This window comes from Phyllostomus hastatus, unplaced genomic scaffold, assembly GCF_019186645.2.
Source record: "Phyllostomus hastatus isolate PE091 unplaced genomic scaffold, TTU_PhHast_1.1 phas_scaffold_21, whole genome shotgun sequence".
Lineage (NCBI taxonomy): Eukaryota > Metazoa > Chordata > Mammalia > Chiroptera > Phyllostomidae > Phyllostomus > Phyllostomus hastatus.
Genome location: NW_025334017.1, coordinates 39,511,590 through 39,524,935, shown reverse-complemented (window position 1 = coordinate 39,524,935; position 13,346 = coordinate 39,511,590). Strand labels below are relative to the sequence as shown.

General features: G+C 46.5%; 1 long non-coding RNA gene across 1 annotated transcript; it reads left to right on the top strand.

The window, feature by feature from the left end:
* The first annotated feature begins 87 nt into the window (after positions 1–87).
* On the top strand, positions 88–13,234 carry LOC123833170. The gene is made up of 3 exons (XR_006788177.1): positions 88–204; positions 2,202–2,334; positions 13,183–13,234. It is a non-coding gene; the product is annotated as an uncharacterized LOC123833170 (long non-coding RNA).
* The last annotated feature ends 112 nt before the right edge of the window (positions 13,235–13,346 follow it).

Here is a 13,346-nt window from a genome sequence, read left to right as displayed (position 1 = left end):
TGCAGACATGCGGTAGGCCGAGGTGGCGCTATGGCGCGTTTGGCCAATCGCGGCGGGCGCGGCCCTCGCCGTGACGTCCGGAGAGGCGCTAGGGCGATGTTGCGTGGTGTGGGGTGGGGGCGTGGGGACCGGCGGGCTGCTTGGTGGGTGGCTGGGGAGGCACTGACGCCTCCGGAGAGAGAGGGGCCTTGCCCTGGGTGCCAGGTCAGTTTACTCAGGTTAGCCCTGTCGTGAGGGTAGGTTCGTGATACAGTCTCGTGTAAATCGGTGGGGCAGCTCTCTGCTAACTGCCAGCAGGGCAGCCCAGCACCAAGGAATAGATTAAGATCAGCAGCACACAGTAACTATGCTATTCACTCGTCTTTTCTTGACTGCGGGTTAGTTACTCAAGGTAGAACATCAGCATGCATTCATATCCTACTCTCTAACAATGTACGAGAAATACAACATACACACAGCAATTAAGGGGGGGAAAACGAACCGGAGCCCTGGTCTCAGCCTGCGGGTCTGGGGGACAGGCACCGTGGTCAAGGGAGTTGTCAGCGGCGGCTTGCAAGGAAGCCTCTCCAGAGCCAAGTGGGCCGCACGCAGGGCAGGCGAAGCCCTCAGTCCGGCAGGGCAGAGCCTCCGGGAGCCGATGCCAAGGGAGATCAGCGTGGCGTGGAGCAGTACTCTGGTGTGTGAAGCTCAGCTGTCTCAGCAGTGGTCTGGAGCCTGCCTGAGTTATACCTTGAGAATGGTGTACTCCACCCTTCTGGGTCTTTTTGGATAAATGTCTTGGCACCCCTGACGGCAAGTGGGGAATTTCCCCAGGAACCTATGGGTGGTCCTGCTCTGCAGGCATGGCTGTTCCTGCCACATGTGCAGATAATCTTAAGTGTGTCTCCTTGCCAGATGTGCCTGCTCTGACTTAGGCAGTTTCCCTCTTGAAGTGTCATGGCTGATTGACAGCCACTTTGGTTGACATGAGTGACTCCATTTTGTTTTATATACTTTATACTATTTTGACTGGACCAATGCCATTTCATTGGTCCTGTTCTCCACAAGCCCCAGCCGCAGGGGTCTTATTTGGAAAAAGAGGAGTCCATTCTGAGGAAGTTCCCCGGGGATCTCCCGCTCAAAGTCTGAATGTTTCCATTCATTCCACAAGCATTTGTTGAGTGCTAACTACCTGCCAGCTGAGGGATTATAGAGACAATTCAGATAACAACCTTTCTGTCCTGTGCCTAGTGTGTGTAGGCGGTAGGAGGGGCTGGAGGATGTGATTTTGACCAGAATGTGGAAGAACAAGTACGTGAGGATATGCCAGGCGTTCCTCTCGCCCAAAACTATCAGCTAAGACTTGTCACTGGGTTCAGGCTGAGGATACACTGATGCACTTAGTCCCTATTCTCTCAAAAATGTGGGGAGGAGGGCATGGGGTAATTTCATCTTGGGCAAATTGTGTTCAGAGACTCAGATTATCTTTTCCAGACATTTATTTAACACAGGTTCGCTATGGGGATTATAAAATTTCCCACAAGCCAAAATTTCACAAGCCAATAGCATGTAGGATGTCTCTTAGTTGTAAATAACATTACAAACCAGTGATAGATTAATTACACTGTTATTCCAGGCAACGGGGAGATAAAAGTACAAATTTAGTGAAGTATAGCTTTCTACATGTTTGTTCTCCACAGAATCAGTTCTTCCAACTAAAAGCTGGGTATGAGCTGCCAGCTTAGGTCCCTCTCGGTGCTTTGGAAAATAGCTAGCAGGGTATGGCACCGGCGTTGGAAGGCAACCTAGGCTGCTCCTAATGTTATTATTCTAGGGACCTGTACACGGTTTTCCCCCATCGCCTTCAAGGAATAGGCTCACAAAAACAAGAACAGATGTCCCTTCTCTTCCTGACACTGCTGCACGGTGTAACCCCACTGCCACTGCCAACCAAGGGTAGCCCGACCACATCCTGGAGCAAGTGTCTCAAGATCTTTGGAGAGCTACTTAGTTAGATCAGCAAAGAGTAGCTTTGCCCAGACCAAACACTCTCAGTAAGTCTTCATAAATTCTTGGTATTTGAGGTTTAACTATCTATCACATTTGGAGTATCTGAGTGGCCCAGCGTAATCTTAAGGGTCCTTACAAGTGAAAGAAGGAGTCAGAAGAGTGAGAGCCAGGGAGATGAATTCAGCCTGACAACGCTGTCTTTGATGTTGCAGGACGAGGGCCAGGAGGCGAGGAATGTAAGAGGCCTCTACAAGTTGGAAAAGCTCCCTCAGAGTCTCCAGAGTCTCCAGACACCTTGATTTTATCCCGATGAGGCCCACTTTGGAGTTCTAAGGCTCTAGAATTGTAAGTTAATAAATTTATATTGTTTTTAAAATAGCCACACACCCATATGCAGTATCACATGATTGTTTCTCCTCCACATGCTCTTTTTTTTTAAGATTCTATTTTTTTTTTTTTTTACTTTTAGAGAAGGGAAGAGAGGGAGAAGAGGGAGAAAAACACCAATATGTGGTCGGTCGCCTCTCACATGCACCCCCCCTACTGGGGACTCAGTCCACAACCCAAGCATGTGTCCTAAACTGGGAATCGAACTGGTGACTCCCTGGCTCACAGGCCAGCACTCAATCCACTGGGCCACACCAGCCAGGGTACCCACCACATGTTCTTATAGGTAAGGCCCCGGCAGTACCAGTCAACCGGTGTCATGACATTCTGGCACAAATTCCTTAATTTAAACAAAATTCACCTTTGGGTCAAAGCAACTTAAGTCATAAATGAGTTCATTTGAGATTATAACAAACCAATACACAACAGAGATAAAGAAGTAAAACAAAGAGAGGTGTGTCATAAGTGCCCTGAGAGAGTGAACGAGGAACCATGGAAGCAGGAGGCAGCCCCTCACTGGCCTCCACAGGAAGTTAAACATGAACTCTGTTCAAGATGAGTGTTCCAACAAGAACAACAACAGTGTGCAAGAGTCAGTGTGAGATATGGCCCTTGTTATGAAATGATGAAATGTTTCTAGAATTCAGTGAGGCCCAGGTAAGCGCCTTCACTCACCCATCATTCAACCCTGGACTGCCTACTGTACACCGTATGAGTATGTACAAATCCTTTCTGCCATTTGGAATACGGCTGAATTTTCACCTTTTCCACCAAGTCTCCACGGACCCTCACCAAGTCACCTAAGTTTATTCACACCTTATTGTTCCCACTCTGACTGTACACTTGTAGTTAGGTCTTATCATTCCACATGGGAGGGATCTGCATATGATAAATCAGAATCACCCGTAGTACCTACCAAAATGCTTTGCACTTAATTTATCCTCCATGACAATGTACTGAATGAATGACTGAATGAATGAATGATGAATGACGGTGTAGTAGGAAAACAGGTGACTAAAATCAGGAGATCTAAATTCTGGCTGCCACTAACCAGCTCCATGACTTTGGACAAGTCAAAAGTCAGTCACCCTCTGCTGGGAGAGACATATATCTCCACAAAATCTAAAGTTCCTTGCCATCGTGTGCCAGGCACTTTGCTGAGTATAAAGAAGTATGGCACCAGGCAGCATACTGAAACTGGGAAAATGACCTGTACTCAGGTCCAGGGTGCCTGTGGCTGCAAAAGCCAAACCCGAGAGACAGGTGCTAAGGTGGAGGAAAGAAATTTAGTCCAATTGCTGGCAATTTGGGAGATGGGGGACTTTTCTTGTCTTGCTAAAGCCCATCTCAGAATTTCAGTGCATGTGGAGATTTTTATAAAGATGTGGAGGGAAAGCAGAACAAAGAGATCGGGGGAGGTGAGTGCAAAGTGCTGCTTCTCCTGCGAAGGGGGAGCACAAGCAAGGGGGGAACTTCCTCCCCTTGTCTCCTGTGATCTCTCTTCAAACGGGAATTTGTAGCTTCACTGCAGACACCTGGGGATGTTCACAGCTGGTGCCCAGCAGTCCTTTCTCCCCCAGAATAGACTTCTCAAAGCTGTAAAAGGCTAGCTAAGAGGTGAAAACACGGGGTTTTATTTACACACTCCAAGAAAGTAGAGGGCTGGCTGCAACCTTGTGAAAATGTAGCTTCATTGAAAGGTTAAATTACGGTTACCATTTTTCAACCCAAATATTATGTTTTATCTGCTAGTAAAAGAATTATGTGTTAAAATACTTCCCTGGGCATTCTGTGACACCCACACAAACTTGATCTGAAAAGTACAAAAGCGAGTCGGGTAGCTCAGGCGGTTAGAACGCTAAGGGCGGTGGGCTGGAACTGAGGTGGGAGCAGTGCTATAGCACTCACCATTCATGGCGGATTCGGTCATCGGGGAGTCCGTTACTGGTAGTAATAACATTGGGGAACTTTACTAGCATGTTCGCCTCCCACTCTCCCTGTAGGGGTCCTGAACACAGGAGGGTTATGGAAATAAGGAAAATAAACATTATTGGTTAATGGAGCGGGGACCTGGGATCTTTGAAGTTCAATAGAACAGGAATGTGATGGAGATGATGATACTAAGGTTTTAGTTCATATTTTACTTATCTGGAGATAAGTAAACACGTTTTTGTTTCTGGAAGAGTGATCTGAGATCCTCTACTGGCTCGCAGGAGTAAGTGGTATTGTCCTGCTGTTTTGGCAGTCCTGAAGGAGTTGGCTCCTCCTGTGGTCTGGCTTGAGAGGGATGTACCCAGCTGGTGATGTCAGGGACCTTGATGGCTATTGGGGAAGATGTATGAACAGGGAGGGGTCCTTCCCACAAGGGTTGTAGTTGAGCACTGGGAACTGTCCTCTTAAACTTTTAAATAGACTATGTCCCTTGGCTTAACTTGTGTTGGGAGCCTTGTAAGCCACCTCCCCCCACCCCCACCCCCACCCCCCACCCACCGTCTAGCTGGGAGATGGAAGACTTGGAGCAGGGCCTTCCAGAGTTGTTTTGCATATCAAGAACAGCAGGCTAGCTAGGGAGACGGGTGTGACTTTGGCCTGTGATGCAGCTAGGAGGCAGCGCCCCCTGGTTTCAGCACCTGTGCAAGAGTTTGGAGATGGTTCATTCCACACCACAGGGCCACACCTGCTGGACTAACTATGGAAGCCCAGAAAGGCAGAAAATACAGGAGTGCTAGCAGCTGTAGCCAATTGTGGGAGGAGTCGGAAATGGGGTTACAGAGAAGATTCCAGGCTGAGATTTAAACTAAAGGCAGGTTGCCATGTGGGACAGGAGACAGTGATGGAGGACAATGTGAAGACCATGCGGGAAGCAAAAGGGTGAAAGGACTCTTGCTGGTGAGCCATGAGGAGGTGCCATGTGGTTTTGGATTAAGATTGGAGGTTGCAGCAACACAGCTGATGGTGCTGGGGACGGCGGGAGACCTGCCCAGCCAAACACAGATTATTGGGGGGAACCAGGAGTCTAGCCGAGCTACGGACTTCTAATTCTTTTCCTGAGATGCGGTACCCCTGACTGACCTGGCTGGGTAAGTGGAGGCAGGACTGTGTGTGTGTGTGTGTGTGTGTGTGTGTGTGTGTGTGTGTGTTCTAAACAGACTTTGGGATTTTAACAGCGATATTCCGTCATTACTCTTAAACCTGTATAACTTTTGAATAAATAGTTCCTTTCATTTTTACCAAACTCGGGCATTGAGAGCCACAGTTCCCAACACAGTGGCGGGCAAAGAACCCCCAGTGACAGAAAGACCCAAGAGGAGGGGCTTGATTCGGTAACGGTATCTGGGCTCTCTTCCCAATGGGTCCCTTTTGGTAACAGCCTTAAGTTCATTTCTATGCTTCTATAATGCTTTTTGCACCTGTCCTAGATTGATGGTGGAAGGCAATTCAGGGTTTGTAGTATATGTTTACCGCCCATTCCTCTGTGGGGGGATAGATGCATAGGGTATTTACATCTTGGATTACTGGGCTGCCCCACGCTGGTCACAGATCCCTTAAGTCTTCTGCTAATGCTTGCCTAAATAAATGAGGGCTGTCCCTAAATTCCTGTGGGAGGGCAGCTCAGCTTCGTGGTTACTTATGTCCCTGTGAATTTGTCTGTTTAAAAGTAAGGAGAAAGTCCTGGTTGTAGGCTTTCCTGCTACTCCTAGGATGGTGCAGGACTGGGAGGAGAGGGTCCAAAGAAGGAAGCAAGGACAGAATAGGTGGCCCCAGTATCCAATAGAAAGTTACCGCCCCACCTGCCACATCCATGCGTACCCTAGACTTCAGGTCAGAAAGGTGACCTGCTGAGGTGGGGCTGCCTGGGACGGGCAGCTTCAGCCCTGAGTTAACATTTGTAAGGCAGCCATGGCCTCAGGCCCTGGGAGCTCTGCTGTCCCAGAGACAAGAGTGCCGCCTTCTTGCACTTGCGGCTTGGAGTCGGAGGTAGCTTGTCAGTTTGGACATTCCTTGGCCCAGTGCCCTGTCTTTTAACACAGTAAACACTTTGCATCCATGGTAGTAGACCCAGAAGGGCTATTGGGATGTGGCCATCCCACAAAGGCAGCTATAATTTGGGCCTGCGTAACCCTCTTCCCTTTCCCTTCTCTGGAGCCCCGGCTGCTCTCCTGATGCTGGCTGTAGAAGACTATTGGCTGTGGTTAACATTTCCTTTAAGGAGACTCCAGGTGCCTGAATAAGCTTCTGGGGTTTTCTCTTACTATCAAAGGCAGATTGTGCTAGAAAATTTTCAGTATGACCTGATCTTCATGATTCCAGATTTAGGTTGGTGTGTTTGATAAGTGCCTATCTTAGCCTTTCTAAAAACGTGATGGGATTCCCATCCGGGCCTTGGCTGACAGTGGAGACCTAGGAGTAGTTCATGGCCTTTTGTCAGCCTGCCTTGAGGCCTACTTTAATGCAAATTAGAAAGTACTTTCTTTCCCATTTTGGGGAGAAGTCATGGCAGCCCCATTTAGGGTCTACAGGAGGAACTGCTAACTCTCCAGTGGGATATTTGCCATCAGATAGGTGTGAGTTGTTAGCAAAGTTTTCTGGCTGCCTTCATTACTTTTCCTCTCCAAGATCTGATAAGGTCTGCCCTAAGACAACCATAGTGTCCTTCCAGCTTAACTCACAAGCTAAGGTAAGGTATTGGAGTTCCCCTATGTACCTTACTTACCTGTGTTGCCAGAGTACTTCCCAAGCCTGCCTTAATTTGTTTAAGCTCTGCAAGAGAGAAGGGCTTACATACCAGCTGAAGGCCATGTTCTCCTGCAGCCTTGATTAATGGTAGGAGGGCCCGGGACCAGAAGGCATGAGGGTTGCTAGTTGAGTTGGTTGTCCAGGGTATGGAAGCAGCGGTGAAGATGCCAAGGGCACTTCCCTTAGAGGGTTTTTTCCTAGGGCGAGGGTGAAGGGGAGGTGCCTATGGAATGGCCACCAGATGGTACTATGGTAAGAGTTTGTTTGTATTTGGAGCACAGGTCCCCCCTGCCCCTTAAATAGAATGCCTGTACGATGGGATTTCTGCCCACCTGCCTAAGCGTTTGCAAAAGTCATTAAGTTGGAATATGGTATTGTGATTTAAGCTTCCGTATATTGGCTAGGATTCCCCATCAGCTGATATTAAGGCCAAGCAGTGCAGTAAAAAAATATTAGTCTTTCCTTCTTTAGAGTTTGGAGGTCAAGCTGTGACCAGTTGGAAAGGATATAGCTTAGTGGGGTTCCACCTGGGACAGACTCCTGATTTCCCATCTGGAAGGAAGAAACACTAGGAGACTAGACAGCCTACATCTGGGGTCATAACCTGAGAGTCTGGGTATTCCAGAACCCGAGACTCTGCTTTATCCAAGATGGATGTCTCCATTATGGACAGCTGTAGAAATGTCTGGAAGGAAGACACACAAGAGGCTAGAGAGCTTAATGTGTTCTGGTCATAGCCTGAGGGGCTCGGCGTTCCTAGGATCCGAGACCCTGAGTATCCAGGACGGACATCTCTGTTATGAATGGGTCCTTCCAGAGTGTTTGTCCCTATCTTCCTTCGGCCAATGGGAGGAGTTCCTCAACATAGCTGTTATCTGGCTTTGCCTCTCTAGGGGTACCAGTGGGAATCAGAGAAGGGAAAAAACACAAGGGATGAACAGTGGTAAGGCTGCCCTGTGAGACAGGAGCAAGACCGTCCAGCAGGGATGGGCGGTGGTGAGGCTCCTCTCCCGTTCTCTGGATTTCTGGAGGCTGGGTACCCTGAGAGGGTACGGGGCTTAAAGGTGAGACCGACAAGTAAGACCCTGTTTCTGTTGGGTGGTAGCTCTTGCTCTTCCTTTGCCCTGTCTTGATTGTCAAAAACACTGATGGCTATTTCTATGAGTTGCTCATTGGGCAGATGTATTCCTGGAAGTGTTCAGCCCTTGGCAGACTTGGGGTTTATGTTTGTGTACTTTTGTAAAGCCTTAGTTAATTGTCCCTGAAAGGGACAACACGGATAAGTACATAGGTGCACTCCAACACCTTACCTTAGCTTGTGAGTTAAGCTGGAAGGACATTATGGTTGTCTTAGGGCAGACCTTATCAGATCTTGGAGAGGAAAAGTAATGAAGGCAGCCAGAAAACTTTGCTAACAACTCACACCTATCTGATGGCAAATATCCCACTGGAGAGTCAGCAGTTCCTCCTGTAGACCCTAAATGGGGCTGCTATGACTTCTCCCCAAAATGGGAAAGAAAGTACCTTCTAATTTGCATGAAAGTAGGCCTCAAGGCAGGCTGACAAAAGGCCATTAACTATTCCTAGGTCTCCACTGTCAGCCAAGACCCGGATGGGAATACCACCACGTTTTTTTGTATTCTTCCCTTCCCCTCTTGTCCTTCATTGGTCCTAGTTCAATAGATCTAGTTAGGGTCCTGATCTGGGATTGTGTTAACACCTGGTTGGTGTGTGCTGCTGAGTACAATGACCAGCTAATTTTCTTAGCATCAGCCCTAGCAGATTCCCTTTGTGTTGCTCTTTATCTACAGCAATGGGAGAGAACAATCTGTAAGTTACTCTAAATTAGGTCATAATTCAGTGATTACAATTGACAAAGGATTTTGCTTTTTGTAACAAGGTTTTGAAATACCACTAAAAATTATAAATGAAAGTGTTATCAGGCTGAGAAATTAATTTCTTCATCCCCACCTGTCCATTTTACCTGGGGTTTCTACTGAGAAATAATGATTGGCTTTGGGAAAGTGAAGGGAGCTCTTGGCTCTTTCACTTGTCATTTGCTATTTATCCATGTACCTTTCCTTTTCTTTCTTACTTCTAGTTACCCTCATTCCAATTTCTCTCCTTCAGTTCCCTGCTCCGATGCCCTTTCTTCCTGTATGTCTTTCCTTTTTCCTTTCTGTCCCCGTTTCACTACCTCAATTACTTTTTTACTCCTCCCCCCACACAATCCTTTTTCAGCTTGCAGGCTGTCTGTGACTCACATGAACCCTCTGCGAGGTGCACTGAGCCTCTGTGACACAGGCAGTCCTTCTGCAACTCACACAGTCCCTTCTGCAGGACACAACATTATACAATAACTGTTAGAATTATAAATGAACATATATTAGAAATTTGCAGACTTTGGAGATTTTTATATCATTCCTTTGACAAAGCTTTCCGTGTATTTTAAGTATATTAAACAAGCCTGGTTAGTCTAAAATTTCTCTTTTGTAGGAAGAAAGAATAAATCCTTGAGATATTTCAAGGGTGCTTTGAAATACCCCAAAACCATCTCTAGGTTAAGAAAAGACTTAGAATTTAAACCCTGGAAAGCTTGCCAAACATATTTGACCTAAGGAATAGATTATGAAATGGTGTTTGACTATTTATTTAAGGTGATAATAAAAGGCATGAAATACCAATATAAGCTGACAAATCTTCAGTTCTCAGGATTAAGAGACATGAATTTTTTTGAAAGTTCATCAAGCATTTGACTAACACACCATGATATATAATTAAATACTTTGCTTTATAGACAGATATAGGAAAAACTTCCCCCCACTTACATAGTAACAAGAACCAACCAAATTTTGTATTAGCTTATATAATTAGCTTCATGTAATTTCCTCTCAAGATTTTTTACAAACCTTCTTCAATTAGTACAGACTTTCTATAATATGCAGTCCCTTTTAGTTTTCTTTTTAATTCGTTCAGAAATAAAAGTTTTTTTCCCCACTGGCAGATATAGTGCTCAAAAGTGAGCTGTTTTGTTAGCTCGTAACCTTGACAACTGCAAGGAGGCTGGAGGAGTGGGATGGGGGTACTGAGAGATCTTCAGCCATTTCAGTTTTAAAAGTACCAGTTTTTTCCTCCTTTGCGCATTGAGGGAAGGGGGAGTTACTGCTTCTGGAGACAGTGAAACAAAGGAAAGACTTGGGGTTAGCAACAGGAGAGAGCCCAGGCAGGCTGCTTTGGCTCCTTAGAAAATGTATGGATAGGAAAGGAGTGAGCCAAGCCCCAGCTGCCTTCATTCACCTGGAAGTCAGTGGAAAGGCTGGGCCAGGTGTTGGGGGTGGGGGCTGCTGGAGACACAAACAGGGGGTAAGCCCCTCCACTCCCCTGGCAGCAAGTCTCTGTGGGACACTTGGATTTAGAGGAAACAAAAGGTTTATGCCCGAGAAGGTTTATGACTATTTCTCGAGAGGAAGAGAGAGCAAGACATTCACCTGGCAAATGCACTACCCATAGGAGAGATGCAGCAGGGTTACGACACGGTAATGATTCAAACTTACTGTTCCCAGGCCATGGTTTACAGGCAGAAAAGACTAGGGGATTCTGAGTAGTGGGTCAAAGTTTATGAAAGGGGCTCCCAAAGGCCATTACACCTTTGGTCATCCCGAGATCTTCCATGTGTCTTGGTATCTCCCCTGGCAGTCTAAACCAGCTGGGGAGGGGGGAGCTCAGAGTGCTGGGTGACCAACCCTTATTTTGCATGTCCCCTTACAGTGATGAGGTCCCTGCACATCTTAGTATTAACCCCAGACACCTCCACGAGGCCCCTACTCATGCAGGGATGCCTGAGAACTCGGACCAGAGGGAGGATGTACTTCTTCAGTCTTGGGAGCACAGGCGAACCTCATCTCAGGTCTCATCCTTGCTTCTGCCTCTGAACACAGAACGCTACCTGAATACCCCTCCTCTATAGTGTCCGCTGCATCTCCTTTAACCCTGAAGGTGAAACTGGCAATAACACATCGCTGGTGAGAGGGTTACTCACCGTGGTCTGCAGCTCGAGTCAAAGGTCATGATCTGAGACCACAGCACCGAACGAAGTATGTTCCAGAGAGAGACCCAAGTCAGGGGGTCCCCCGCCCACCCTCCACCACTTACCTTGGTTCTTGTCTTGCTTGTAAAAGAATAATTCAATCGAGAGACAAACACATATAATGGAAATGAAATATCAAGTTTATTTATGAAACATACGTGAGCACAAAGCTGCAAGCAGGCACCCAGCTAAGTCTAAATGCCCCACATACACAGGAAAGCAAAGTTGTAAGTTTGTTAGTGAGTTAGTGAGTTTGTTCTATACACTTGAGCCGAGGCTACAAGTGGGTACTTAGCTAATCTAAGTAGGCCGACTATTCGGGTTCAGGGGTTATTGACCTTAGTCAGCTTTTAGGTTCTCCCTCCTTTCCCCCCCTCTAAATCTTGGGAATAACGTACAGCTACAAAGGCTTTTTTTCTCAGTTAGTAAAGCCTCTTTGTCTTAGTGAAATTGTTACCGAGGCCCCCTTTCCCAGCACAGTCTCAAGGACTCCCCTCCTCCTGTGCTGTTTTCGCTTGTGATGTTCGGTAACCCTGTCAAGCTTACTGGACCAGGCTCAGGACTGCTGAGTGAACTGGTGAGACATGTCTTCCTTTTGCTTCCAGCCTTCTGTATTAAGTTCTTTGTTAGATTGTAATGGCGAGGCCCCTGCCTTTATTTCCCCTCTGGCCGCTCAAAAGACACCCAGGTCTCTGAGGCTAACTTCAAAGATGATCCAAATGGCTAGTACAACTAAGGAACTGGATTTTAAACTTCCTTTAATGTTAATTATATAAATTTTCATAGTCAAATGTGGCTAGCGACTGTATTAGTGCAGTTCTAAAGCTACAAAAGTTCACGTTCAGTGATCAAACATGCATTTAAAAAAAAAGGAATCTTTTCTTCCTTAAGACCCAGCAAAACAGCCAGGAAATCAGGTTATTTGTTCAAAAAAATTTTTCTCTGGGTAAATCCCTGAGACCAGTAATGATTTATTGCCACCCAATCAGGGAAGAGAAAATAAGGCAATTCAACAGCAATCTCAGCTCCCAGCTCTCAGGTGTCACTGCTCTAAGGGTATGCTTCAGATTTTCCTTGGAAGCTCTTCCTATCTCTCCTTAGATCAAAACAAATTTCTTTTTGTCCATTCTCGACAGGATCTCTCACAACAGATTCCCTGATCTGGTGATCCGGGTCTTCCCAGCCTTAAACTGAGAAGTTGGCTTTTTCTAGATGCTTTGGCAAACAAGCCAAAAATACTCTGTAGCATAATGATCAGAGAATACCCTAATTGTAATGGTCCCAAAAGAAAAACAAAAGAAAAATGAAAAAAACGGGTTCTGGAACTTAAGAGGAAGATGAATTTGGGACTGCAAATGAACAGACGAGGGCAAGTTACCCCAAACAGTTTTTCAAAGTCCACTCATGAGGAAAATCTTCAACTTCTGTGAATTTTCCGAGACTGACAGGTAGGCACTTGTGCTGAGCGTTTCTCACAGTCAGTCCGTTTGGTAAGGTTTTTCTGCTATGTGGGTCTTCCAGCGCCTGATGAGGTTCAAGCTCTGACTGAAGCACTCACCACAATCAGGACATTTACAAGGTCTCTCTACTGTGTGAGTCCTCTGGTGAATCGCCAGGGTGGAACTCTGACCACAGGCTCTCCAGCACTCAGAACCAGTGCAAGATTTCTCTCCTGTACATGTCCTCTGATGTCTAATGCAATGGCCGAAACTCTTCCCACATTAAACGAGGTCTGTCCAGAAGATGTCCAGCCAGTGTTAATATCACAATAGTTTGTGCAACATCCATGTAACCTGACAGCCAAGGAGAGTGGACTGGAATGCGCATGTGTGAACAATGACAACTTCACTGTACTAGTCAGCAGGTTCGGTAGACACTTGAGTGAGCATGTGTATTGTGTGGCTGTCACATTCAATAGACTGAGCAAGTAAAGCAATGAATCTGTATCAAATTTTGCATTAAGCTTGAACATTCCTCTGCAGAAACTAATCAGATGATTCAGAAGGCCACAGCTATGGGCAACTGGTGATTGGCATCTTCATCACAACACCACGCCTGCTCATGTATCACGTCTTATGCAGAGTTTTTGGCAACACATCAAATCACCCAGGTGACTCAGCCCCCCTATAGCCCAGATTTAGTGCCC